The sequence below is a fragment of the Corvus hawaiiensis genome, chromosome 13 (assembly GCF_020740725.1).
Source record: "Corvus hawaiiensis isolate bCorHaw1 chromosome 13, bCorHaw1.pri.cur, whole genome shotgun sequence".
In the NCBI taxonomy this organism is placed as follows: domain Eukaryota; kingdom Metazoa; phylum Chordata; class Aves; order Passeriformes; family Corvidae; genus Corvus; species Corvus hawaiiensis.
The window spans coordinates 5,252,946-5,279,264 of NC_063225.1; the positions used below are offsets into that span (position 1 = coordinate 5,252,946).

A 26,319-nucleotide genomic window follows, 5' to 3' on the forward strand; every position below is an offset into this window, starting at 1 on the left:
CAGAAATGCAACAAGCTGCAGGAAGGATTTTTCCTTTGCAAGGGGATGGGCGCCTGATGGGTTCCCCAGCCAGCACTTATCTATGTGAACCATTTGTTTCCTCTCCAAGCTCTCATCTTGCTCTGACACATCACCCATTCACCTGATTGCAAGCAAAATGAGTCAGATGGGTCCCAGCCTTGCACCCACTCATAAGCCCTCTATTTCTACTCTGCTCCTCAGTGCCACACCTTCAGAAAGCTCAGCCTGGGGACTGTGCAGGACCACAACTGCCTTCAAAGCTTGTACAAGTCCAGACTCACACATGCAGTTTGCCTTTCATTCTGAACAGCTCCAGTTCAACTCTGCATAAGATGTATTAAAACTCACACTGGCAACAGCACATTCAGCCAAGCGGCCACTGGGACCAAAGCAATACCTAGGAAATGTATCACAAATGGACTGAAGGAGCACATTCCCTTGACTCACTGGTCCAAGTGGCAACTTGGGACATGTCTGCAGCAGCCTGGGGAAACCCTGCACAGTCCCATGAGGACACCACAGAGACAGCATCTCCTCCTCTGGCTCTTAAGCAGAGTCTTCGGCAGCGCTGCACACAGCATGTGACCTCTCAGTTAAAGCAAGGACCAAATAAATTTTAAAAAGCATTTTTTTTCTGAGTCCTGCCAGCATGGAAGTCAAATACTGTTTTTCAAGCTGTTCCCAGAATGAGACAGAGCCAAACATGTCCACAGGCACAGCCAGTCTGTGTCTGTACAGCCTTGTTCCTACCACCTTCATTAACACGTACAGAGATGTGCATCCCTCACTTGTGAACAAGGTGCCAGGGACCAACATCACCAATTATTACCTTCCAGACCATAGACCTTTGTGTCCAAGGTTCTCTGTGCCCAGGGCCACACAACATCTGGGACCACTCCTGAGGGTCCTCAGTACGTTTAGGGGCTTAAGTGAAGTCCAAGCCAGCCACTATCCAACCCAGTGTGATCCATGACACTCTCTTTTACTCCCTGTTCGGTGTTATGCAGCATCCTGCACTGTCAGCCTTAAGCTTTGAGTCTCAATCCCCAAAATTGCTAAGCCTCATTCCAAAAACCAACTATTTGGAGGGGTTTTTTTTTCAGACTGATCATGCCCAAGCCCTACAAAGTCTTTGACTTATTTCCAGAGTTTTCACTGCAATTAAGATGTCCCTAAATACATTTCTTGTTAGCATAATTCTATTAATTTTAAGTGAGAACTGAGACTTTTAAGCAGTCCTTGATTACAGTTGCCGGGGGTTTGCAACAGACACCCCAAATCCCAAGGTTTGTTCTAAAACCTCTGTGAATTATTCTAGTCCAGCCTTGCCAGCTGCTCTTCTACCCAAAAGGCACCTTCCCTTGAGAGCAGGATAGTAGAAGAAGGGAAGAAAGCTGGAAAACAGCCATTTCTGGGACTACAAATGAAATCAGGAGGAACAGTCCCAAAAGCCTCTCTTAGCCTTGGCCACCAGCAGCAGCTACTCGGGAAGCTCCCACCAAGTGAGAGCCAAAGGAAGAGACACACTGATCCTGCCTTGCTAGATTTTATGCCAAGCTTGTCAGCAAGGCATGCTCAGCTTTGGCTGCCCAGGAAATGCAAACCTCTCCTTTGTGTGGCTTTCTGGACACCTCCCGCTGCCCTCCCTAAATCCCAAAGCCAGCAGCATCCCTTGCAAGGTGCACGCCATGCCAGAGGCAGCAAAGACGTGCTCCTCGCAGCCTCCTGGCTCCAGGCCTTCTGCCAACACCGTCCCAACATGGGGCACGCAGGCAAAAGAGCTGCCGGAGGAATCCACGCCAAGCGGCGCTGAGCACGACCTTTCTGCTTTACAATGGTAACCTGAATCCTAAATACTGGATTTCTAGGCACGCATTAAAGCCATGAGACAATGGAGACGGCGAGGCTGGGGCTGGCTGCAAGCCAGCTCCGTGCCGGCCCCGCCAGCGCCCGATGTTTCCCATTTCCTTCTTTTTTTGCCATGGCAGATAAGCAAAGTCCCCCTAAGCCAGGAGGCAGGTGCATGCACAAGCTCACCCCTGACTTGGGGACCGTGCATGACTCACCCCCCGGAGAAGGTGGATTCCCAAGAAGACCCAGAGAGGTGGTTGCCTTCCTTTCTCCCTCTCTCTCTCATATGAGCATTGCTTCTCCTTTAATTGGTTTCATTCATGGCGGCCCTTTGCTAAATGTAATTATGCCAGGCTCTCTCCATCTGTCTGCGTTCAGGAAGAGCCATCGCTCTCACCGTTTTTATCTTCAATCTTTATTTCTGCATTAATCCCCACTCTGCAGCTCACATGTACAACAATGTCCAGGACCTCCTGAGGACATACAGGCACAGAATGAAGAGCAGGATTTGTCCCTGGGTCTCTCCTGGCTGGAGGACATTTTTTCACAGGGAAAGCCCCATACCTCAGTCACTCTGTAACATCTACATCTCTCAATGATACCTGCACAAGCCAGTCCTTTTGCAGACACTCAAGAGTTGTCTGGGAGCCCAGGCAAGAGGAGACAGCTTGATTTTGTCTGCATCACAGAGCTGTCTCTGGCTCTGCCCTGTCTTCCCAAGCCCGGTACATAAAGGTAGCAAGATGCCTGCTTATGTTGACATAGACCGCTTTTCACATGGAGAAAGCATTCAGTCCCAAACTACCACGCTCATTTTCCTTCCCAGGAATGCACAGGGTGAACACGGCTGAGCACAGGGATTAACAAACCCCAGCTCTGCAAGGGCAGCTCATAGCTGCATGGCTGAGGCTGCAAAGCACCCAATGCACCTAGAAGGATTTCATTCCTCAGGATTCATTACCCAAGGTCCTTACACCTTCCTCAGCCAGGGTAGGTAGATCTTGGGGGGAAAATACAATGCTAAAGGAGCTGTTGGTTTATCAAGAGACCAAACCCAGTGACACAGACCCTGGGCAACCAAGCACCATCTGGTGACCGCCGGCTCCCGACACAATAGCCCACGTTGGCATGTTTATGATAGAGACCAGAGGCGGATTCCCATTATCCCCATCAGATCCTGTGATGTGGTTTCAGGAGAAGGACCATGAGAAGCAGATGGGATGGCAGAAGAGAAAAGAACGCCGCGAGACAGACAGACAGGAGAGATTTATATGAAGCTAAAGCGCATACCCATAAACATGGGATAAGTAAATAGCATGTAAGTATGAAATTAAATGCAGGGAATCCATGGCATCCAGTAATCAGTCAAATATCTCCTTCACCTCTTTTTCAGTTTATCATCAGCATTTTAAAATGAGATATTTATGCCAATAAGTAAGCCAGTTGTATATTGTAACCCTGCAAATATTGGCTTGGATCTGAGAGATTCGTCCCGACAGACAATTCATTTTTACAGTTATTTTTGGACTCCCGGCTTTCGTGGAACACCGGCTCTCTGTGTTGGATTTTATGCCCCTGAAATGTATTTACAATGCATGGCATCTGTATTGTGCATTACACACTTAAATCATTGCATATCATTCATCGCTTGTAAAAAAAAATATTGCAATATCCTGAAGCTCTGAATACTCAAATTCAAAATATAACTGCTGCATTTTCAGAGTAATGCTATAAAATAATGTTGTATTTTTAGATAAAGGAGGGAAAATTGATCATGAGGAACATGGATTCCCAAGATCTGGGAAGAAGGGGAGTTTGGATTTCGCACCACAATAAATGGGAAAAAAATAAAACTAAAAGCTGAAAAACCCACAAAGGTTTATTTTCTAAACAAGACATGGAAACATTTTGTCACTTAAACAAAGGGAGGAGGGCGGGGGAGGCTCCGCATCCTTGGCTTGCTCTCTGCAATGGACAAATACTATCAGAAACAAAAAGCATGGCATAGTTAGCAGGAGCTCAGCGCTTTAGAATTAATGGTATGTGTTTAAGTTCCTTTTAGGGGAAGCCTTCTGCAACTGGGGGGGGGAAAAATTCATGGTTTTAAAGGCTTCTGTCATTGCTGCCTACAAGCAGAAGAGAAAGGCACTTTCTTTGTCATCCGGGGGTTTATGGCAACACCTTAATATGTCCTTTTCATAGGTGAAGCAAGGCGCACAAAGCAGCCGCGTGCCAACGCGTCCCCCCCGCCACCGGCAAAATAAATAAATGGAGGAACGCGGGGACGGCGGCCGTCGTAATCCCTCGGCAAAGAGGCAGTGAGGATGGTCTGGTGGGGTAAATATCGCACGTCTCCTGCCAAACCCCGCGTGGGCTATTGTCCTGCCACCCCTTTTAGATGTCATTAAGGATTTTTCGCATACAACCAAACGAGCGGAGGGGATGAACGCGCTCGCTTCTTCCCCACCAGTTGGAGAAGCCATGACGAGGCGGCTGGGAGCCGGCACAGGGAAAACACAGGGCAAATTAGGAAGTATGTTAATTCAGTTAATATCACAGAGGGGCTGGCGGGCGGTGGGGGGGAGGTGTGCGCGCAGATTTTCCGCCCGAGGAAGGAGGTGGCAGAGAAAGAACTGGGGCATGCCAGCTCCCGTTATTGTTCTGCCTTCATTGGTAATTAGCAAGATAAGGAGGGGACGGCGTGAGGGAGGCAGCGTGGCGAGGACAAGGCAGCGCTGCACCCCACCTCATGCCCATGCGGCCATCTTACAGGCGGCGCTCGCCTCCCGCAAAATGGCCGCCGGGGCCCATGCTGCCTCAGGCCCGCAGCTGGCCCATCCCAGCGGGTTCCCCTCTGCCAGCCCCGAGGCAGTGGGCACCCAGGAGCAGTGGCAGTGGGAAAAGGGGGCCCCAGGAGAAAAGGAGTTGCCGTGGTGGGCCAGAGTGCACTGGCAAGCGGCCATCTTAGCCCGGGCCCTGCTCGCGGTGCCAAGGCGCTGGGCACGCAGCACTCCCACAGCTCTTTCCCCAGCCCTCCTGGCTGGAACAATCTTGGTACACTTCTCCTTCACCAGGCAGCACACATTGCCTGGGCCCTGCTTGTGCCCACTGAGGCGTCTGTGCCCTTGCCACGGCGTTCCCCTCGGACATGAGTGGGCTTATCCCCACATGGGCAGCCGCCTGCCTCAGTGTGTCCCAGTGAGTTCTGAAGGCTGCCAGGCACTGGACTGGCCCTGGAAGACTCAGCCTGGACAGATAGAGCATTCTGAGAGCTACAAGGCAAGATGTCACCTGTCCATCCATCAGTGAGTTACGGGCAAATTATTCCTTTCTCTTGGCCAAAACAAAATAAATTCCAAACCAAAACTGCAGAGATATCCGTAAAGAAGAAGTGAGCTTCCTAAACCTTAATTTAACACAAATTTAAAACAAGGTCAGTTATAAAACGCATGGTTACACAGACGACACAGACAAAGCTACAGACACATTTCTCACTCCATGGGAGCTTTACAGTGGACATATCAGTGTTGCTCAGTTCTCCAAATGAGCAACACCAAATATCAACCAAGGAGCCCTCATCTCTGATCTCGGGCTGCCCTCAGGACAAGACCAGCAATTCCTGACACTAAAGCAGTATTTGGGAAGCAATTCATGTGTCTTTAGCCATGATGGGACTATTTCACACGGTGCAATAGGCACACGACGCACACTGAAAATTCGGCATCTGCTCCAGTACTCTGTGGAGAACCAGAGGGTGATTGCAACCGCATGCGGGCAGGGCCATGTTATACATCTCAGCAAGACAGTGAAACATAAGGGATGGCAGGCTAGCTGCTCCGCTCCAGGGTTGTCTACATGGAAAACCACACCATTATAATGACAGCACTATAGGTCAACTGCTGCTGCTCCTCGCCACGCTGGTGCACATCTCCACTCTTAAACTGGCTTTCTCCAGTTTAGCTTAAACTGCTTCCAGCGTGACATCACTGGTATACAGGAGAGTCCTGCCTTCTGCTAAAGTAAATATCCACGGAGGTTGTACACGCACAGCTCCTTGCTTTAAAATCCGCCCCCCAAACCGTACGTCTGTAGCTAGACCTGCCCTTCGGCTAACCTTTCTGTACTCCACACACTCCTGGGCTGTTCACAGTGCCCGTGAAACACTATTACACCCTGCTTCCCTTGGGTGCTAATCCTGCTTGTCAACCCAAAGGCAGAAGCAGACGGTGGCTTGGCATTTTGATTACGTTGTGATCTGTTTGAACCTTCCAGACTCTTTTGATGTCTGTGCAAATTTGAAAGAGGGAGCCTTCATCCCCCACAATGAAACTCTGCTATTGCATGGTGAACCATCTCGGGACTCCTATGTCCATAGCCATTGCTAGATTTGAAGCAGGGAGGGGAGTTGCAGCTCCTCCAGGAAGAGTCTGAATTTCAGAGTAACCAGTTCTGGCCCTGAGCGGAGAACACTACGGGGACAGCGTGTTGCTCTTCAAACAAATGCATGCGTAGGGGAGTGTGCGCATGCACAGAGACACCAAATTTATACAAATAGATGCATTCATAGGAAAATGCAAATAGCATCCTCTTCCATCCTAGTCTCCCTTCGAGCTCCTGACATCCCAAGGTTTCAGAGGAGTACAACGGAGCCTCAGATCAAACATTAGCCCTGCGGGGGTTCCCTCAGGGAAGCAGCCATGCACTGGGGTCTTTTCCCCGCTTCCATGTGAGGTTTCCCGACCCGGCCTTCCGTGGGTGCTCAGTTCTGACACGCGTACGACACACGCGTGCGCATGCAGAGCCTTGCTAAAAGGTGCTCTGGGAATTGAGCTCCACTTCCTCTTTCTCCTGAATCAATTGTCATAAACCAGCTTTTGTTTTATTCTTAACAAAGCAACAGAAATAATCTCCACACACAGCCCTTGCCACTCCCACAGCCCTGTCCTTTAACAGAACAAGCTGTCCAGGGCCCCCGAGGACATGGGCACAGGGAGACAGCAGGGTAAGAAAGACCAGGAGAGGCTGCTTTCTGGTGCACAGAAATCCACCGCTCCTCTCTTGAGCCCACAGCTAGCAGGCAGAGAGGTGGCAGGATGGGAAGGAGACTGGATGGTAGGCAAGGAACTCCCAACCTCCCCAACCCAATCTCCAGCTGTTCCCTTCATCCCCTGCCCACTGAAGTACCCACTTTCAACCTGCATTTTACCTAACACTCTGTTTCTCTTGCTCTTCGGTACCAGTAAGAGGTGACTCCTGCAGCACCACTGCAGCAATCAACGGGCTGACGTGCAACCTGTGACAGCTCGAGCTCTGCCTGCCTGTGGCAAAGCCCTGTCACCACCATGGCCAAGGACTCATCCCTCCTCCTCCTCCTCCCATCCCACATACCCAGTTTCAGGACTCAGACACATATGGAGACATTTCTTGATGAAACCTATCAGTGGGTGAGTGGCAGCTGAGCAGGTACTGAGCAAGACATGGGGCCAGACAGCAGCCAGGGGGGAAGGCAGCGGGTGGAGGGAACGTGCCTCAGGAGGAATACTCACAAAGGGCTGCTTTCATTAATAAAACATTCCCCCCTCGGTTGCCTTTTGATTTGGGTGTAAGAATTAACCCCATCTGCCCAACAGCACGCTACCTACCAAGTCATCTCTGCTGAGGAGGGCCGTCTGACGTATCCACTCAATTGCCTTGCTTCCCACTGCCCGCACTCCTTGGCGGCCCAGACCCCTCCAAACAGCTCACCAGCCTCGCTGGGTCTGCCCTATGGAAGAGATCCTCTTCCCACAACATAGATTAGACCCAGTGAAAATAGGCTTAGTGAAAATACCATTTCGCTATTAATGCCACCCATCCCACCCCTCCCAGCTTCACACTCTCACACCCAGAAAGATTATAACAAATCCTGGTCACCTTTTGCCCCTGCTAACTACTGCTCCAGTCTTTGCACTGCATGCCTTCTACCACGAGTAGAGAGCTGGGCACAGGGAGTACTTATATATACACACACACATCTCTCCAGTCAGCACTGGAGGCGTTCAGCTGCACAACACACATCTCCCTGCACAGCATCTCGCCTTGTCACAACACCCCAACCATCCCTCTCCGCTGTAATTGCAGCACCTGGTCCTTGGGCATCAGCAGAAAGTTGCAGCAAATCCTGCGTTGGTTAAAGCACAATCTGTCCATTCAAAATTGGTGGGGGGTTGCTTTTAAATCACTGAGACGTTTCTATTCCCTTTCTGTTTCAAGTAAAACTGAGATGCAGAGATGCCTTCGAACCGACAGCCCCTTCATTTTTCCAGAGGTGTGTTTTAATGAGTGACTCGCCTTCCAAAAAGGGGCCGGCAAAGGGGAAGGACGGCAGATTCTCCACACAAATTCAATAGCTGGTAGGTTGCCATGGGCTAAAGCATTTCTTTGCACACATGAAGGGAAGGGACTCCACAGCACTAAGGGTTTTGCCTCCCATGAGTTATAGCTCTACCCTTCAAGAGCGGAATAAATGCTTTATCCCATTGCAGCCTGCGATGTATTCTACATAGATGGATTGATTTCCCCTATTGTTCTTAATAAATCCTGGCGCATGAAGAAACTCACTGCACAGCCATTTTTCCTGCCTTGTTCTACCTTGCAGAAGTAATAAGGGTCAGATGTGACTGCAGTGAGAAGCAAAGGCCATACGCGAGGCAGTGCTTTGCTGGAAGCAGTGGGTGTGCTTGCAGGGGCTTGATGGGTGCAGGCAAGCAACTCCCTTTTCCCTGTTTATTCCCCCTTTGAGTCGAAGCTGAGGAAAAGGGGAACCATGACTGGGTACCGCAGCATTGGCACGGCTCTGACAGGAGCAGCCGCTCCACAAGCTGAGCCTACACAAGCCCCCCAGGTCTGCACAGGGAAAGGCAAGGCTCTGGTCCTCTCTAACTGGAGCTCTCAAATGTGAGAGATAAGTACTTATTGTATTGTCTGATAAATACATGGCTGAGAACTGCACCACTGTAGAACCTTCCTGAGCACACCCAGCTCTCTGTCGTGCCCAGTCCATAAGACCTGCCCCCGCCCGTGTCCCAGATGAGAGGAGTCCTCACCACCAGCACTGGGGCGCCTCTGGTTTTTTGTTTGTTTGGGATTTTTTCAAATCAAAATGCCAAACCAGCCCCCTCTCGATGACTCCCAATGGCACAACTCAGACCCCAGATTGTTGTTAAAAGGTTCTCTCCCTCCCTGCCATCTTTTCTACTCACAAGGTTGACACCCATCCTCTTTTCCTGCTCCAGGAGGGTGTTTGCTGGACACAGCTTCGCTGGTGCCCAGCAAGGAGGCACTACTGGACTCCAAGAAGCAGGTGGCTCTGCACAATCCTGCCTTGGCCACCTGCCTCTGGCTCCATCCAGACTCCCTGGATTATCGCTGCTGGTCTTCTCTAGCAGCAGCTAACAACTGGCCCTGTTTCAAAAGCCTGGCTGGGAATTTGGCTGTGGGAGGGAGGGAGGGATCAGGTAAAAGAGCTGGTCTCCCATGCATGAGTTGGACTCGATTCTTCAGCAAGACTTCCAGGGACTCACCTCTCCTTGCTCAGGTGGAGACGTCCCAGCCCTTCCCAAGGCATCCCACTCCACGAACTCTCAGTCAAATCTGATTAAGGAAAAGAGAATTTGTCTCAATTAGAAAGAGGTTCCCATGGACGGATGTCAAGTAATTACTGCATGTCACTCACGTTTGGAAAAGGGACCTTAAATTTGGGGCCGTGCAAACTTGCACTCACAATGGCAAGTGAGTTACAGACCTTGGCATGCTCCAGAGCATACGTTGTGCGGATGCTTTCAAGCCCGTCCCTCGGCTGAAATACACCCAGCCACGTAAAATACAGCCAGACACAACCCCGTTCTCTAATAAGGAAATAAAGCCGAGTGGACCTGCATTGCCAGAGCCCAGAGAGCAACACTGTCTCTTTAATTTTTTCCCTGGCTATCTCATCCTTTGCACAAACTCTTTCCTCCCCGTGGCTTCTTCCAGCCTGGTGGGCAAAGTGGGAAAACATCATTAGGGAGGAAAAATAATTTAGTTTGTTAATCAGTATCCAGTGGTGGGAAACAAGAAAGACAGAGAGCTGGGCTGGCGGTTAGGGCTTAGGAAGGGCCAGCACAAAGCCCACCATTCATGACATCTGGGGCTGGGATTCTCATTGAATTAAACAGACACAAAGAGCAGAGGCATTTCATGCTCTCTTCACAAGAATTATCATATCTCCCTGGCACTAGGAAACCTTCAGCACGGGAGAGGGGGAGCGAGAGAGAGAGGGGAAAGCGGGCAGGCTGGGTAGAAATATGGGGCAGGGTAGAAGAGGCTTTGTTCCAGGGTTGGATTTATGGATGGGATGCGGCGCGTTGCTTTGCGGGGAGAGACAGGGCCCTGGCGCGCTGGGTCTAATAAGAATCAGCAAATGTGAAACAGGGGGCCCCTGTGTACCATGAAGCAGGGAAACCCGCGTTTGACAAGCCAACAGAATAACCGCTCGCGTCTCAAGGCTGTGGAAGGATGCTGACGTTCCTACGAGATGTGTCGTCTTGCGTGTGTGTCAACGAGGAGGGGGAGAAGGGGAGAGGCGAGGAGTATAAACAAGAGACCAGGCAGCATCGTTCAGTCATGAAAATTAATTAGCTGATGTGCAAACCATGGCTGCCTCTTCCCACTGCCCTGCAAGCATTCCCCATAAAGCTATGGTGCGTGTGGACCCTGTGACTGGGAATGACAGGGGCAGATTAGGCAGCTCCTTGGGACACCAGCCTGGCAGCAAGAAACCCACAGCCCGTGCAAAAAAGGTGAGGAGGGACTGATTAGTGTCCTCGGGGAAGGGGCAGAGCCCAGGGACCAGAAGAAAGAGAAACGGGAGAGACCGGGCACCAAGCTGAGACCAGGAATCATGTTGCTGCAGCAGCATAAATTGGGGTGGATCTCAAAAACCAGCCATTAACAGGGGCTGGTGGACAGCAAAACCATTTAGGGTTTAGATCACAAACTCTCTGGGGCAGGACCTGTCATCTCCTGCAGGCTCACACCATGGAGGCCTCTCCTACTTGGTCTCTGGGCATTACCAGAAGATCTGCTTTAAATACTAATTGCTCCATGATCAAGACCTGTGAGCGGCTGGGAGGCTCCCTACAGCATTACCTGTGGGAAGAAGGGATAGATCTCTGACCTCACGTCCCCAGGGTAATTTGACCCCGTGCACTAGTGCCACAAGCAAATATTACTACTCAGTGATGAAGATGAGCAATTCCTGACCAACTTCACATATCCCATCCCCAAGCTTTCAGATCCTACCATAATATCATGCTGATTCTTTGCCTGGAACAACTACAGGAGAATGAGGGTGCCAGGGAAAAGGGAAAAAAAACGGGAATGAAGGGATGCAGAAAGTGATCGCTAGGGAAAAAATAAAGAGAGAAGACTCTTTGACATGGGATGTGCACAGTGAACACAGAATGCGCTGGAAACAAAGGGATGCAGGGAGGGAGGAAAGGCTGGGATGGGCATCTCGGCAGACATGCAGGTAAAAGTTGAAAAGGAAGCACTAATTAGCACCCAGACCATCACTTTCCATTAATAGCTTGTCACCATTTCCTTGATGTTGCTGAGAGCAGGGAAGTTGGTATGTGTGATGCTTACCTGTCTCTATCTCATTAACAGAAGTGAGGGTGAGAACAGATGTTTACTGCCTGCATTCAGATAGACAGGCCCTTTGCTGAACTGAGAGGCAGGAGAGAGGAGGAAAGTTATGAGAGATGCTCATGAAACACAAGCCAAACCCAAACAATGGAAACCCAAACATAGGACACTTAGATACCTGTGCCGATCCAGAAACGGACCCCGGCAGGTATCAGGTTCCAGGAATTCTGGAAACACAAAACTGCTAGGCCAAATAATTATAACCCAGGGCAAATACACTGCCAGCTGGGGAGAGTGCTCTGGTATCGGCACAAGGTATGCGCAAGGGGCTGTGACTGCATTATAGCTGGGAAAGTAAAACAAAGGGCTGCTTACTTCCCAGGCTGATTTGCTCAAGGTGTCCACTCCACTCAAAAACAGACAGCCAAGCATCTTATTGAGAGCCAGAATGGAGATACCCACCAGTAAACAAAGGAAAAAAAGAAAACAAAAAAGTGCTATTTCAAGCAAAGATAAATGTGCTTTGCATATAATCACCTTTGGAGTAATTCTTCCAGCAGCTAAAATAGAGATTATCCTTCCAATGTAAAACACAAAGGCCTCTCCTTTCCCTCCAACATGTGGAATGGCTCCTGGCAGTGACACAGGAAAGAGGGAGTGTGCAAGGCAAGGCAAGGCAAGGACGCCAATCAGCAAGTACCTGCGAGCTGGTAGCACACGTCTGCTGGTGCGATGACGGGAGCGTGCGTGTGTGTGCACATTCCTAGGGACACCCTCGCTTCCACCAGCACATGAATTCACTACACAAGCCAAAGGTTCCTCAAGAGCAGGAGCCCAAACCTCCTTAGGAGGGAATGAGGGAAAACCAAAGGCAAAGAAAACATCAAGGCAGGGACTGAAGGAACAAAGGCTTCCGCCCTCTCAGCTTGGAGACATCTTCTTGGCCATTTAGCTCAGATCAAGTGTAGGCTCTGTTGACTCCCTCATCTATTCAAACAAACACTTTCAATAGTCTGATGGGTCTTTTCTGCTCTACAGCTTCTCTACCCCTGTGTTTGACGTCCCCAGCCAATGCAGTTAATGCCACATGCAGAAATAGTGCCCTGAAGAGCCCTTGCTTAGATTGCGTGGTCAAGCACTTCAAAGTTAGGAAGTGTCCAATTTATGGCTGTCCATGCAACCTTAATTCCAGCTCGCTGTGCAGCCACTCTGGACAGGAAAAGAGGGAGTGAGCTAAAAATAGGCTGTGACCGTGTCGTCAGCCTCATAAGGGCACGGGCAAGGAAAGGCTGAATTAACGTCTCTTGGTCAAAATGAAATCAGGTACCCCCCGACTTGCCAGTGCTTGCTTTGGTGCCTTCAACCATGTACATTTTTAATATACAGAAATCACGTGCATTCTAAACATACAGAAAAATGCATTATTTATAGCTAATAAATAATAGATTGTTTATATAAGCAAAAAGAAAAACAATTGTAGGCAAGTGTAACAAATTCCCCTTCCTCCACCCCGCACCCATCCCTGCTTCATCCTGCATGGGCAGAGAGATTTTCAAGCCCCAAGCCTCGGCACAGATTTCTGCCACTATGAAATACAGGACTAATGTTATCTGGCAGCGGCAGAAGGCTGCTCTCCTGGGGCTGGCAGAGAAGGGGACTGCTGGGGCTGGCAGTGCCCAGGCCAACACACCCACATCCCCTACACTTTTTCCTCCTGGCACCAGAACCTGGAGGAATTTTCTCCCAGGAGAAGGGGCTGTGCTGGAAGGATATGACCTAAAGGTGGAAAGGGGTGATGGAGTTGGCTGTGAACACCCTCCCACCTTCCCTGGCTGGTCCAGAGCTCTGCAATAAAGTGGTGGGAGTCCGTAGTTTCACCCTGCTCCTGATCTGTTATTATTATTCCAGGGAAACAATAAATTTTGATTTTTTTTTTTCCCTCCAAGAGGTAAGAGAAGGGAAATCGCGATTCTGAATGATTCATAATTCAGCTAAACCTGAAAGGAATTTAAGGGACAAAGAATAGGCATTTCTCGAGTCGAAGAGCTTCCCCCGGACGAATTTCAAGGGCCCACAGCAAACAATGGGAGTGTCAGAGGTTCTCAAAAAGAAAAAAAACTTCAAGAATCTTTACAATAAAAAGTGTTAGGCAACACAGGGGTCAGCGCCAGCTCCTCCTATAATAAATAGCACGACTACCCTACATTAACTATAGGAGACATTTTAATGCAGTGCCTCAGCTTCGTGCTAATTATACTTTTTCACCATATTTTGAACCTAAGAAAAAATGTCATCAGTTAATTATAACAGATGAGGGAGTGTGAAGACTTCCTCAATAAATAATGCCTTGATATCTCATATCCAACAAGCTGCGTGCTCTGCTCTGAAGGTGGCCAGAAATATGTCCTCTCAGGAAATATATCAAGAACTGATGGTCCCATAAGCTGGCTTTGTTTCCAAGTCTTGATTTTCAGCCCAATAATTAAGTGATTTTTATGGTTTGGGGAGAGTAAAGGTCGTGGGACTGCTGGAATGGTGCCAGAGAGTGTCAGTGTTTAAAAATAAATAAATTCCTAAATCAAAATGAGATACAAAAGACCTCAACAAATTCCCCTCATGGCTGCACAGGTGAGCAGACAGACGCGATTTGGTTTCTGAACCCAAGTCCCATCCTTCCTTCATTTGTGGCATCTCCATGGGAATCTGGCATGCACTGAAAAAGCCTGGTTTTAATGAAACCAGGCCATAGCTGCCAGCGTGCCACCGGGAGCCAGCCACCGCTGTCCACCTGCCCTGAGGAGGAAGGACACTGTGCCCCTGCTGCTGTGCCACCCTGGGCGCTGCCCCCCACTACATCCATCCCTGCTGAGGCTGCTGGGCGCCCAGGTCCTTAGGAAGGTTCCTCAACTAAGCCATCTTTCTTTCAGCTCCCTTCTCCACCTAGCACCCCTCACTTCCCCCTCTGAAGAGCTGGGATTTGGCGTGGGAAAGATGTCTTTGGGCTTTTCACAAATCCAGTATCCCCTTGAACCAAAACCAATTAGCCTGGCCCAAGGTCCTGCCATTGAAGGACTGTCCCTTCTTTTCAAACCCCCGCGGGCTCAATTGCTCTAAGGAGCCTGGATGTGAATGAGCAAAGCCCGCTTAAAGTGGTACTTAAGGCCAGACCAGGGTGAAGGAAAAGAGAAAGCCTCTATAGGAACAGCAAGCTGAGTTTCCAAGAGACAGCTAACTGCCGGAGATTGTGTTCTTTTGCTCCCCCCATTTTCCTTTTTTTACCCCCACTCCTTAGCTTTCGAGGCAAACGCTCCTAACCAAACCTGAGCCCCTGAATAAATATTAGAAAACACGAAAGCTAGAACCTTGTCCCGACTCTTTGCAGACACTGGGAGCCCAGCTGTGGGCAGTGTGATGGCCCAGCCTCATATGCAAGCTCTGGTCACAAACACATGCACCCAGAAGGACAGAGAGATGGTGAGAAGCCCGAGATGATGTTTTTCCAGTTTGGGTCCTGGCAAATACCTTCCCAAGGTGACCAGGCTTGTGGGCACAAAACACCAAAATCCCCAACCTGGATAGGGTGACTCCCTGTACCACGTGTCGGGGAAGCCAGCATGGGCAGCCACACGTCCATCTTATGCTGGTGGCCCCTGGGGACATCCAGACACTCCGGGCAACTGAGGGGCTGCGATGTGGCAGCAGCAGTGTTGGGGTGACACACGGTACCCACACCACGAACAGCGTGTGTGCACTGCCACGTGCCAGGCGCCTCGGTGCTCGCACCTGCAGATGCCAAATCAGCACCTTCCCTCCACGCAGACACCAGAGTGTTTTCAGCAGGCAGCTGTGATCCCTCCCTGCTGGACGAGCAGCACCCATCCATGGCCATAGCTTGGATGGACCCTCCAAGCTCCTGGGCTCTGCCCTTTCTCTGGCAGCACAGACAAAGCCAGGGCAGAGCAGCAGGTAAAGGGAGGCACCATCCGTTTGCATCAAGGGTGCGGGGAGCGGGTGGGAAGCCAAGAGAGACAAAAGAAATGGCCAAGCCCAGCCTCAAGAGTGGAACTCGCCATTGCCAGGCAATTCCACAAAAATGCCTATTGATGGGATTTCATCCATAACCAAGAGTGCATGCTCACACAGCCTGGCTTCCAAGGCAGGTCCTCCAAACAGCAGGGCCTGAACAGCCCCTTCTCCACCTGACCCCAAGCCCAGGTGAGTTTGGCTTCCCCAGGTATCTGGTATAAACCCCCTTCATCTCATGCCCCAAGCCAAACCCACCGCATGGTGGACAAGTTTTAGGAAAAGATGGGAAATCATGAGCTGGAGTACGCGAGGTCCCAGAGCATCATTTCCCTGGGGTGAAACCCGCAAACGATATTTTCCATTTATCCCCCAATGGCACATGCCGATTCTTCTGTTTCTGTTTCCCTCTGCCCGTCCCCAGCTCTGCCTGAAGAACAAAGACATCACAGCCCAGCTCCAGGAACCTCACCCATGTTTGGCCTATGCTGTATCCTACTGCTCCATCAGGAGAGTCTCACTGAGAAGAGAAAGAACCAGGAATGCTGGGACATGGGCGCTCATCTCAGCACAGCCGAAAAAGACGCCTTCCCTTCTGGGTTTTGCCTACACAGGAGGAAAGATCCATCCACAGCCAATAGCTACCCTAACAGGGCAAAAGGCAAAGCCACAAAGGGAACTGTGTCTAGCCAAAATCCATCCCTGGCCCAAGGACAGACCCTTGGGGACCTTCCTTCCACTATGGTACTTAAAAAAAAGAAAAAGACAGAATGCAGAGACCTGTCGGTGGGCTGCCAAGGACTCTAAATGCAGTGGGTATGTCACAAGCAGGGATTTGCAGGGGGGCTTCATCCGCCACCTTGCCCCCCACCCACGCATGCATGAGCTGGGGATTCTCATACCACTGTCCCCCATCACTCACTACCACCTCCCTTGTCAATTGAGGAGGTTCTGCCTTCACACTTCCTTGAGACACCCATAGGTTCATGCCAACAATGGGGGCAAAAATGAAGAATTAAAGCACCAGAAAAATTTCAACCGCGGTTTCTCTCTCCTGGACATTAAAGGCCAAATCGCTCAGTCCCCTTCAGGGGAACTGCTCTGGGGTAACTGTACCAAGGACATGGCCTGAAAAAATACCCGAAAAATCAGCTCAGGAGAGGTGATTTTGTGAAGAAAAAAAATAGTAAAAAACAAGAGTGGTTTCTGACCAGCTGATTGAACAGCAAGGTGAAAAAGCTTGCATCGATCCTTTGTAAGAGTTCTCATGTAGACACGGATTTCCACACTTCCATTTTATTTCATAAAATTATATATATGTGTATTTATATACACACACACAAAGACATTTATTATATGTGTGTGTATGTTTTTTCCTCAGATCCTCTTTTTATATTTTCACCTTTTGCAATTACAAAAGCCAGGGACAGAAATACCTCCTGGGTTCTGCCAGTGCAGAACACTCCCACCAAACAGATTTTCTCTAACATGCTGGTTGAATGATTCCTCCTGAATTACATTCATTAGGAATTTGAATGTTTCTTTCCTCCATCCCCCATCAAATCATTACTCCGGAATAAATGCATTCATCAACCACCTTGCTCAGTTCCCTCCTGCTTTGTTCAGTCTAGTTTTAAAGCATCTCCACTGAAACCGTTTGCACCTGACTCGATGCTAGCGCACGAAAGGAGGAAAAAAAATAAATAGGAGAAGAACTGAGCGCCATTCACAATATTGTGAAAATAACTGGAAAATTATTTCTTAAAAATAGCCAACATAATAAAGGAGGGAAAGGACTACATTCCTTCCTCCCCACCTCCGATCTCTTCCACAATTTCTGGGATTGCATCAAGTATACATATTCCAGATGGGCTGGAGAGAAGGAGGTTGGTTCTTAATGACACGTCTTTCGCTGCCTTTGGAATGAATGATTCATTCGGATCTTGCCGAGACTCGGTGCCACAGTTGAGTTACATTTCTAGAAAATCCGTATCTTTAATTCTGGCGCTGCGTGTGGGACCCAGCAAATCATGGAATTACTGCTGTAACTTCGGATTAGTAACGCTTTCTAAATGATAGTCTAATTCCAGGCCTTCATGCTTTTCAGCGTTCACACTCACACAGCCTTTTCCCTGGGAGGCTTCCTGCGGAACTAGTGCTGGCGTCTTCGTCTTTCTCTGCCCTTTTTAATTTCTCCAATGACTTCTCATTAGAATATATAATAACAGCTCCTCAGAACTTTTCTTTCTCCTGGTATAGCCAAATTCAGGCTGAGATCCTTTTTCCTTACTGTGGTTATGGCGGTGCTTTGCTGGCCCTGGAAGGGTGCACAGGCAGATTTAGCTTTGCGGGCCTACGTGGCATCTGACGCCATTACCCCGTGCAAGGGAAGGTGGAAAACCTGCCTGTGAGGTGCGGGGGGCTCCCACCTCTCACCGCCCCCGCACATCGCTGGGCACGGGCACCTCGGCCCTGCCGTGCTCCCCTGTCCCTCGGCAAGCGATGCCCGCTGCGGAGAGAGGATGGGGCAGGGTACCCACGCTCCACCTCGCCGAGTAGCGGGAATGCGGCAGCATCTCTCCCAGCCCTCCCCATCTCCATCAGCATCTCCTGGGGGGCAGAGAGCCAGCTTACAGCCCACTCGCAACCCCAGCCACGGGAAGGTTTCTCTCTGCAGCCTTCCCAGAGCTGTCACGACCCGTGTGGGTTGGCGGCAGCGCGGGGACCATCCCTGCGGGATGCGAGCGGCCGGCGCCGGGCGAGGGGCTGGTGGCGATGCTTCCAGCCTGCCCCAGGGTACCGGGGGGCCAGGGGGACCCCGGCCTCGGCCAGGGGCGCTCGCCCCACGCCAGCTGGGAAAACGTGCCGGGGAGGCTCGGCGGAGAGCACGGTGCTTTGTGTCGCCATGGGAACGGAATGCAGATGTGCCAATTGCTTTTCTTTTCTTTCTTTCTTTTTCCACCTTTTTTTTTTTTTTTTTATTTGCCAGACATTGTAATACATATTATGTTTCAACTTCTGGGGCTTGCAGGAGAGGTGAGGGAGGCTTTGTGCCTTGCCATGCACTCGGCTCCCAAAGAAGCCCCAGGGCCGGGCGGCTGCACGCTGGAGGGGTGCACCCAGCAGCGGGACCCCTTCCCTGGGCATACCCCACAGCTACGGGCAAAAGCAACAGCCACTACGCAAGAAAAGTGATCACATTATCACCAACTTGACCTTCCAAAGGCAGGCCAGGATCAAATCCAAAGCCGAAAAAATAGAGCGGGAGGGAGAGAGAGAAGGAAAGATATCCAAAAGCTGCGGGGGTTCGTGGTCTGACCCGTAGGCTGGGACGGGGGGAAGATTTATTTGGGGAGGGCGCTCGCTCTCTCCATCCTCCCAGAGCCGCGACATCCCGCAGCCTAGGAGTGAAAATCGATGTGCGTTTAACCGATAATTAAACCCCGGATTTATTTGGGAAAGGAAGAATTGGCGCAGGACTCGCCTCCCTGTCCCCATCCCTCCCACCTGCTGCCGCGGAGCCCCGGGCTGCCCGGAGCGGCCGGACGGGGAGGTCGCGGAACCGCAGCCCTTACCTGGAGCCCCCAGGGCGGCGAGTCGGGCCGTCTCTGCACTGCCGGTCCTGGTGCGGCCGCTTCCCCTGGGCGAGCAGGTCTGGAAGTCATTTCTACTTTCGGTTATCTAGCTTTATGATGGCTCCACAACACTCATACAGCTAGATAACCAAAGACAGAAACATCCCTCCGTCGGGGATGCCGGCCATCCGTCCGTCCATCCGTCCGCCCGCTCCAAGGTGCGGGCACGGCCGGGGCAGGGCGGCCAGGAGCTGCCACCGGGAACCACACACATATAAAAAAAAAAATTTAAAAAGAAAAAAAAAAAAAAAAGAAAAAAAAAAGAAAGAAAAAAAAAAAGAAAGGAAAAAAAAAAGGAAAAAAAAAGAAAGAAAAAAAAAAGAAAGGAAAAAAGAAAAAAGAGAGAGAGAGAAAAAGATAAATACGAAGCGGAGAAGACAAGCCGGGGCAGAGCCACGGGCGCACGGCGGGCTGCCGCAGGGGCTCGGAGCCGAACCGCGCCGTACCGAGACAGGTCGGGCTGTGCCGAGCCGAGCCGAGCCGAGCCGAGCCGAGCCGGGCCGAGCCGGGCCGAGCCGGGCCGGGCAGCGATGGGCTGGGCAGGGCAGGGCAGGGCAGGGCAGGGCTGTGCTGCGGGGGCCGATCCGAGGCGCTCGGTGCCCAGCCCGGCCCGGCGAGCGGCACTCGCGCTCCCGCCCCGCTGCCCAACTTCTACTCCCCTCGCATGGTAATCGCCCCCTTTGGGAAGTGACGTCACGCCGCGCCCAGCCAATCCCCGACCCCTCATTTAAATCAGCGCCCCCTTTCCCGCGCTTTCCAGCCCGGGATGGGCTTTGCGGCGGCCCGGCACGGGACGGGGCGGCCCGGCACGGCTGGGCTCGGCACCGGGCGGCACCGGGCGGCACCGGGCGGCACCGGGCCCTCCGCCTCCTCCCGCCTGCCCCGGCCTGTGTCGGGGGCTGCTGCGCCGCGGGTCGCTCACCTCCCCTGCCCCCCTCCGCCGCCTCCTCCCGCCCCGACGTGCCCCCCGCGGCTGCTCCGCTGGGCCGGGGGAGAGGCGAGCAGCACCCCTGCACAGTCCTGCACTTGCGACTAACTTCCCTTTCCCCTCTTTTCCCTTCCCCTCGCCCTTTCCCTTTCCTCTCTCTTCTTTTTCCCTCTCCCCTTCACTCTCTCTCTTTCCCTGGCCTTTCCTTTCTCCCCACCTTTTCCCTTTCCATCCATTTTCTTTTCGTATTCCCGACCCCTTCTCCCTTATCCCATTTTTTCCCTTTCCTCGCCATGCCGCCCCCCCCTCCCCCGCCCATGCAGCGCACCTCTCTCACACTCTCTCGTCCCCCAGGAATGCCCTTCCCGTCCGGCCTCCGCACCTGGGGGCTGCCCAAAAGACCCTTTCTCCGCAGCCAGACGCGGGGCCCGCCCGTCCCGTGACGCGCCCCGGGGACGCACCAGCGATCCCCCACAGATCCTCTCTGTTCCCCGTTTTCCCACAATTTTAATTATTTTCCCTCCAGCTTCTGCTATTTCCTGCACAGATTCTTAACGCGACGCGCGTGTAGCGGCGAATCCGGCACATACAAATAATAACAGCAACAATAATCAGACTAAAATGCCAGGAGGTAAATATGATTATCTGGGGCGCTTAACTGACCTGCTCCTCACTAAAAAAAAAATAAAATAAAATAAAAAATTAAAACTGTAATCCCTCGCCACTTCTGAACATCGCCTTTCTTTAAATCCCAGACGAGGTTAAATGTGACCTGCTACAAAACGGAGGGATCCGCGAAACGAAGCGATCTCGGCGGGAGCAGCCGCGGCAGAGCGCTGCCTGCCGGTCCCGCCGCCTCCGGCTCCCGGCGAGCTCCGCTCGGATTATTTATCTCTCCCTCTCTTCGCCCTCCCCCTCCCCGCCATCCCCTTAAAAAAAAAAAAATTAAAAATTAAATAAATAAAATCTACGAGCTCAATCAGGCTAAAAGCTAAAGGACGAGGACTGCCAGCCCTTTGCGAGCCGGCGCTGCTCCCGGCGCCCAGGCGAGCCCGGCCACCCCTGCTTGGCTCCCGGGAACCGCCGGTTGCCTCCCGCCTCCTGCCTAACGAGAAACGGGCCCGGGGGTGCTCCGGCCGCCCCGACGGGGCTGGAGAAGGTGAGGAGAAATATTTTCTCCGTCCCCAGCCCCTCGGTGCCTCCCCCGCGGCCCGGAGCCGCTCGGGAGGGGGCTTGGCCGGCGTTTATTTCAATCTATCCTGGAGACAGGGGTAGGAAAAAATTGCCATGAATGGAATCTCCTTAATTTTACGGCCTTGGATTTTCTCCTAATTTATCGGTTTCGCTGTTAGGGTGGTCGCTGCTAGAATGCTCGCGGCTGAGGCGAGGGAAGTCGCTCGTCCGCCCCGCTGCCTCGGAGGGCAGCCCGTGGGTGCGAGGACAGTGGCGCCGAGCGGGCACGGGGGGCTCGCCTGGCCCAGGGACCAGCCTCTCTTTGCCCCCACGGGGGAGGCCCCGTTACTCACCGCGGGGCCTCGGTGGCGGGGAGAAGCTTGGGGCGCCGCCGACAGCTTTCCCCACTCCCGGGGCCGTTTCAGCGGCGATGCGGCCCCGCTCCAGCCCCGTTGTCCCTGCGGCAGCGGCGAGGGGGCCCAGACGGGCAGAGCCAGCCCCGTTAAGCCGCAGCTCTGCCCGGCTGCCGCCGTGCGAGGTCTCCCGCCCGCCGTGCCGAGCCCCCGGGCCGCCGTGTCGCTCAGGGGAGGATGCTGCGGGTAAAGCACCGCACCTCGCCGGGCTGCTCGGGGCTGGAGAAGGGGTCCCCTCTCTCTGCCGGTTAGAGGAGGTGATTTTCATGGCAGAAATATATATAATAACATTTTTCTTCCCTTCTCCTTTTCGGCAATGTCTTGCTCTGCTCGGAGCTCTCGCCTTGACCCTCTCCGTATAGGCAGAGCCCCAGTACCTGGGAGAGAATACCTTGTGCTCGGGGTATTTTGGTTTGTTTTTAGGCTTTGGGTTTTGTGGATTTAAAAAAAAAAATTATGGTTATCTTGTTGGGGTTTTTTTGGGGGGTAGGGGTTTTTTGGGCTTTCTTTTTGGCGCAATTTTAGCAGAATGCGTACAAAATGGCTCCTTGGCACAGCGCAAAGCACCAGCGACCAGCCTGGGGAGGGATCGGCGGGAGCTGCCCTGGCTCCTGAGCTCCGGTGGCATCGCCCGAAGCCAGCCCGCTTCCTCCTCCCCTGGGCCACCCACGGGGGCCGCGGGACTCTCCTTCATCTACACGAGAGAAAACAACCCACGGCGGCCCGACGGGACGGGGAGGGACGGCGTGGCTCTGGCCATGGTGCTGCACCGGCCCTGCGGACCTTCCGCGCCCACCCGCGGGCAGGACGGCCCCGCTGCCCGCTCCCTCCTCGGGTGACCCCGGCGCCAGGCAAGGCGGGCGGCCCCGCCGGCCGCACCTCGGAAGAGCCCGGTCACCAGGCCGGCCCTGAATTATTTAACGTGATCGCCCAGGAACGAGTCCGCTGCCTTCCCCTCTTCTACGTCCCTCACGTCTGACGTCACTTTTCTTTAATTAGGAGAAGTTATTTTTAGCCAACCTGGAGTAACCCCCCACGCCTCGCCGCCTCGAGCTGCATCTTCTCCTAAGTGTTTTTCTGGGCTGAGTTGTTTTTTTTTTTTTTTTTTTTTTTCTTTCCTCTCACCATCGGGGCCTGGCAAAGAAGCGGCAGCTCCCGACGGGCGTGAAGCAAACGAGTCGCTTTGTTTAGTAATTAAAAGCCGCCTCTGAGCAAGCCCCGGCGCCGAAAAGGCAAAGCGGCGGCGTCTCACCCCCGGCTGCTCTTTTATCTCCGGCCGTCGGGGCCGGGACCCAGGTAGGGACAGCCCCGGACCTTCCTCGCTCGGCGGGGCGAGGTGCTGCCCGTCCGGGCGCCGGGGGTGGAGGCACGTCGATGGGATCCGGCCAGGTGCAGACTCTCAGGCCACCTGCATTGCTATGATTCAGGTTTCCTTAAGGCTGAGGCCTAAAATGCATTTCACTTCCAGGGCGATACGAGGAAAAAAAAACCAAAACAAAACACAAAAACCAAACAACAAACCCCGAGGAAATAACCATTCGCGGGAAGGGAGGGAGCAGAAAGGAAGAATGAATGCGGGGAGAAAAGAAAAAAAGAAAAGAAAAAAAATAAGGAAAAAAAAAAGGGAAGAAAAAGAAAATGACAAAAAACAGGGATGAAATAAAATAAAATAGCCTTTTTTTTCTTTTTTTCTTTTTTTTTTTTTTTTTTAGCAAAGAAAATAGATACAGCAAATGAAAAATGAAATATATCCTCCAGCACTAGAAGCTGGTGGCAGAGCAGGGCATGAGCAACGGTAGCCCCGTTGCTGGTCCTCAGGGGTAAATCCGAGCAAGGGAGCGGGACGCCTCCCCCTCACCCCTAAAAACAGGCCCAGTAGCAGCACCCGCTGCACCGGGAGGATGAACTTCCTCGGGAGCTCGGGATTTCTCCCGCGGCCTAAAGCCTGGGTGTCCCGGGAGGCTCGGCCTCATCCGGGCGTTTTGTCCGGTGCCGCTTCTCCGACCGGCGAGAGGGGAGGTTGGGGGAAACTCGGTAGCCCCCCGGCAGCGCTCGGTCCCGGCTCCCCGCCGTCCCGTCGGGGCTCAGCCTGCCCTGAGCCCCGCTCCCGAGCTAAAACGTCCCGGGCATCCAGGGAGAAGCTGCCGGAGCAAACGCGTCCCCGGCAGCAAAAGGTCCCCTTGTGTCTCCCTCTCGTGCCCCGCGAAGGGTGAGCCGGGGCCAGGGAGCCGCGCGGGGCCGTCCCGGTCCCGCGTGGTGCCGGCACCTGGAGGCGCCCAACTTCCCGGCGGGGACCTGCCCAACTTCGTATCCCCCCTCCCTCTCTCCCTGCCTCCCTCCTCCCCCTCCGGCAGCCGGTGTGTCCCCCCCCCGGAGAAGACTCTGCCCCCGCGCCCTCCCGCCTCCCCGGGGCCGCCCCGCCGAGGCGGCGATGCCCGGCCGCGACACTCACTCTGCTGCCGTGCGGAGGGCAGGACGATGGTCCCCGGGAGAAGCGGGCGGCGGGGCCATTCCCCTCCCCGGGGCGGGCGGAGGGGCGGGCAGGGCTGCCCCCGGCCGAGCAGTGGCCCCCGCAAGCCCCAGCCCCGGGCGCGGGCCGGCGGGGGCCGCGGAGGTGGCTCTGCCCCGGCTCCGTGCGTCTTCCCGGCTGCTGCCGGTGCCGGCTCTGGTCGCTGGCCGGGAGCTGCCGCCGCCGGCAGGCTCTGCCCGCACTGACGTCAGCCCGGCAGCCGCCTATTCACTCCAACCATGGCGGAGAGGAGGAGGAGGAGGGAGAGGGGGAGGGGAGGAGGCGGTGGGAGGGAGGGGGAGAGGAGGAGGACGGGAGGAAGGCGGCGGTGGCGGCGGGGGCTGGTGGCTGGCAGGCTCCGCCGAGCAGAAAGCGCAGCCCCTCCGCCTCACCCCTTAATTACCCCCCGAGGACGGGGCTGCGCGGGGAAGGGGGGCCGTGTACCCCCCTTCCCCCCGGTGAGCCCCTCTGCCTCCCGCTCCCCCGGGGCGGCCGTCGCTCACCTGGCCGCCCCACCAAGCACCCCACTCTTCCCCCGGCCCCGGGGAGCGTTTCTCCGGGGGGAGAGAGGGGGCAGCTCCCCTCACCCCCCGCCACCCGAGCCCCCTCTTGGCGGTGCCCCCATCCCTTGAGGAACGGACCCCGTGACGGCGGACAGGGAAAGGGCTGCGGCCGCCCCTACCCTCCCCTGGCCCGGGCAGCTCCCACCGGCCCCCGGCCGCCTTCCCGGCCCCGCACCGCTGTCCAAATGCTGAAAGGACCCGCGACTGCCCAGTCCGGCCCGACACGGCACGGCACGGCCCGGCACGGCACGGCACGGCACAGCCCGCCTGCGGCCGTCGGGCAGAGCCAGGGCACAGGCTACCCCCGGGCCGCAGCCCCTGCCCTGGAAAGGGGGTCCCTCCTGGGGCCGTACCGGGCCGGGCCGGGCCGTGCCGTGCCTTCTCCGACACGGACAGGCCGAGTCCGGAGCCCAGTTCGCCCCGACAGCCGCAGCGCAGCGCCCGGCGGCCGCAGCGAGCTGGGACCGGGGCGCGGGCACGCAGGTACCGCCGGCGCGTCCCCCTCCTCTCCCCTCCGTCTCTATCTTCCTTATCGTCTTTACAGAATCACACATACACTGCACCGCCTGCAGCTTCTGCTGTAAGACTCAAAAAGCCCTCCCCAAAAAACCACAATCCCCCACACCCCAATCCCTCCTGGCACACCTTTACTTCGCTTCCGACCTCTCCTCTTCCTTCCTGCGTTTAACCTGGCTCCTAATTTTTTATCTCCAATTCACTCCACCGATGCCCCTGAGCGGCTCTGGGGAGACTCTCGCTGCCCCGATGAACACACAGGGATTCCCAGACAGGATTTCTATGTAGGAAAAAATACACCGATCGAGCCCGAGAGATCTGCAACAGCCGAACACGCCGCCTCGCCTTTACATTCGTGTTTTCGAATTCCCCCGTTATTTTCCTTTTTTGCATCTGCGAGTTGCCACGAAAGGAAACACAGCCCCAAATGCCACCGCCAGCAGAAATCGGAGCTTGTTGCCAAATTCCGTAGTATTTTATTTTAAAAGCAATTAACGCCATTAAAAAAAAAAAAAAAAAAAAAAAAAAAAAAAAGCTCGTCTTCTCCTCTTGCCGGGGAATGTAAGAAATCCTTTTGCTCACCCAGAGTCGAAAACCTAATGGCATTGTCGTTAAACACGAAAAGGAGAATATTAAGAAATTGCAACACTCCCTCCCGAGCGCTCCCCCCCTCCCAGTTTATTTGCCCTAATAATTAATTCACAAGAGCTTAACTTCGGTGTAACCCCGGCGGTCTTTTCATTAAAAAATCCCCGCGTTTCCTATTGAATTAGCTCTGCTCCATTGTCGCTGAAATGAAGACGCCAAACCAACTTTTACCCTGAGCATTTTCTCACCAGCCCAAAGAAAAGTCTCTCTCCTTTTTCTTTTCTCTGATTTTTTCTTTTTTTTTTTCTTTTTCTTTCTTTTTTTTTTTTTTTTTTTTTTTTTTTAACTCAAGCACCCAGGCGATGGACGTGTCCTGCAATTTAACTACTTTCAAATTCTTTGTTCGGGTCCCACCGGGGCTCTATTGTCACCC

General features: G+C 53.3%; 1 long non-coding RNA gene across 10 annotated transcripts in view; it reads right to left on the reverse strand.

Annotated features, from left to right (window-relative positions):
• The window catches only part of LOC125332773, a 46,528-nt gene that overhangs the window by 16,051 nt on the left and 4,158 nt on the right, over window positions 1–26,319 (reverse strand). For 7 of the 10 annotated variants that reach the window (XR_007206606.1, XR_007206604.1, XR_007206607.1 and 4 more), the window contains 3 exons: window positions 25,428–25,894; window positions 19,137–19,387; window positions 9,435–9,504 (listed from right to left, as the gene is read on the reverse strand). This is a non-coding gene — a long non-coding RNA (uncharacterized LOC125332773). Of the gene's footprint in view, window positions 1–9,434; window positions 9,505–19,136; window positions 19,388–19,642; window positions 19,815–24,162; window positions 24,394–25,427; window positions 25,895–26,319 lie in introns of those variants that run through there. The other 3 variants (XR_007206612.1, XR_007206609.1, XR_007206605.1) reach the window with 3 other exon arrangements.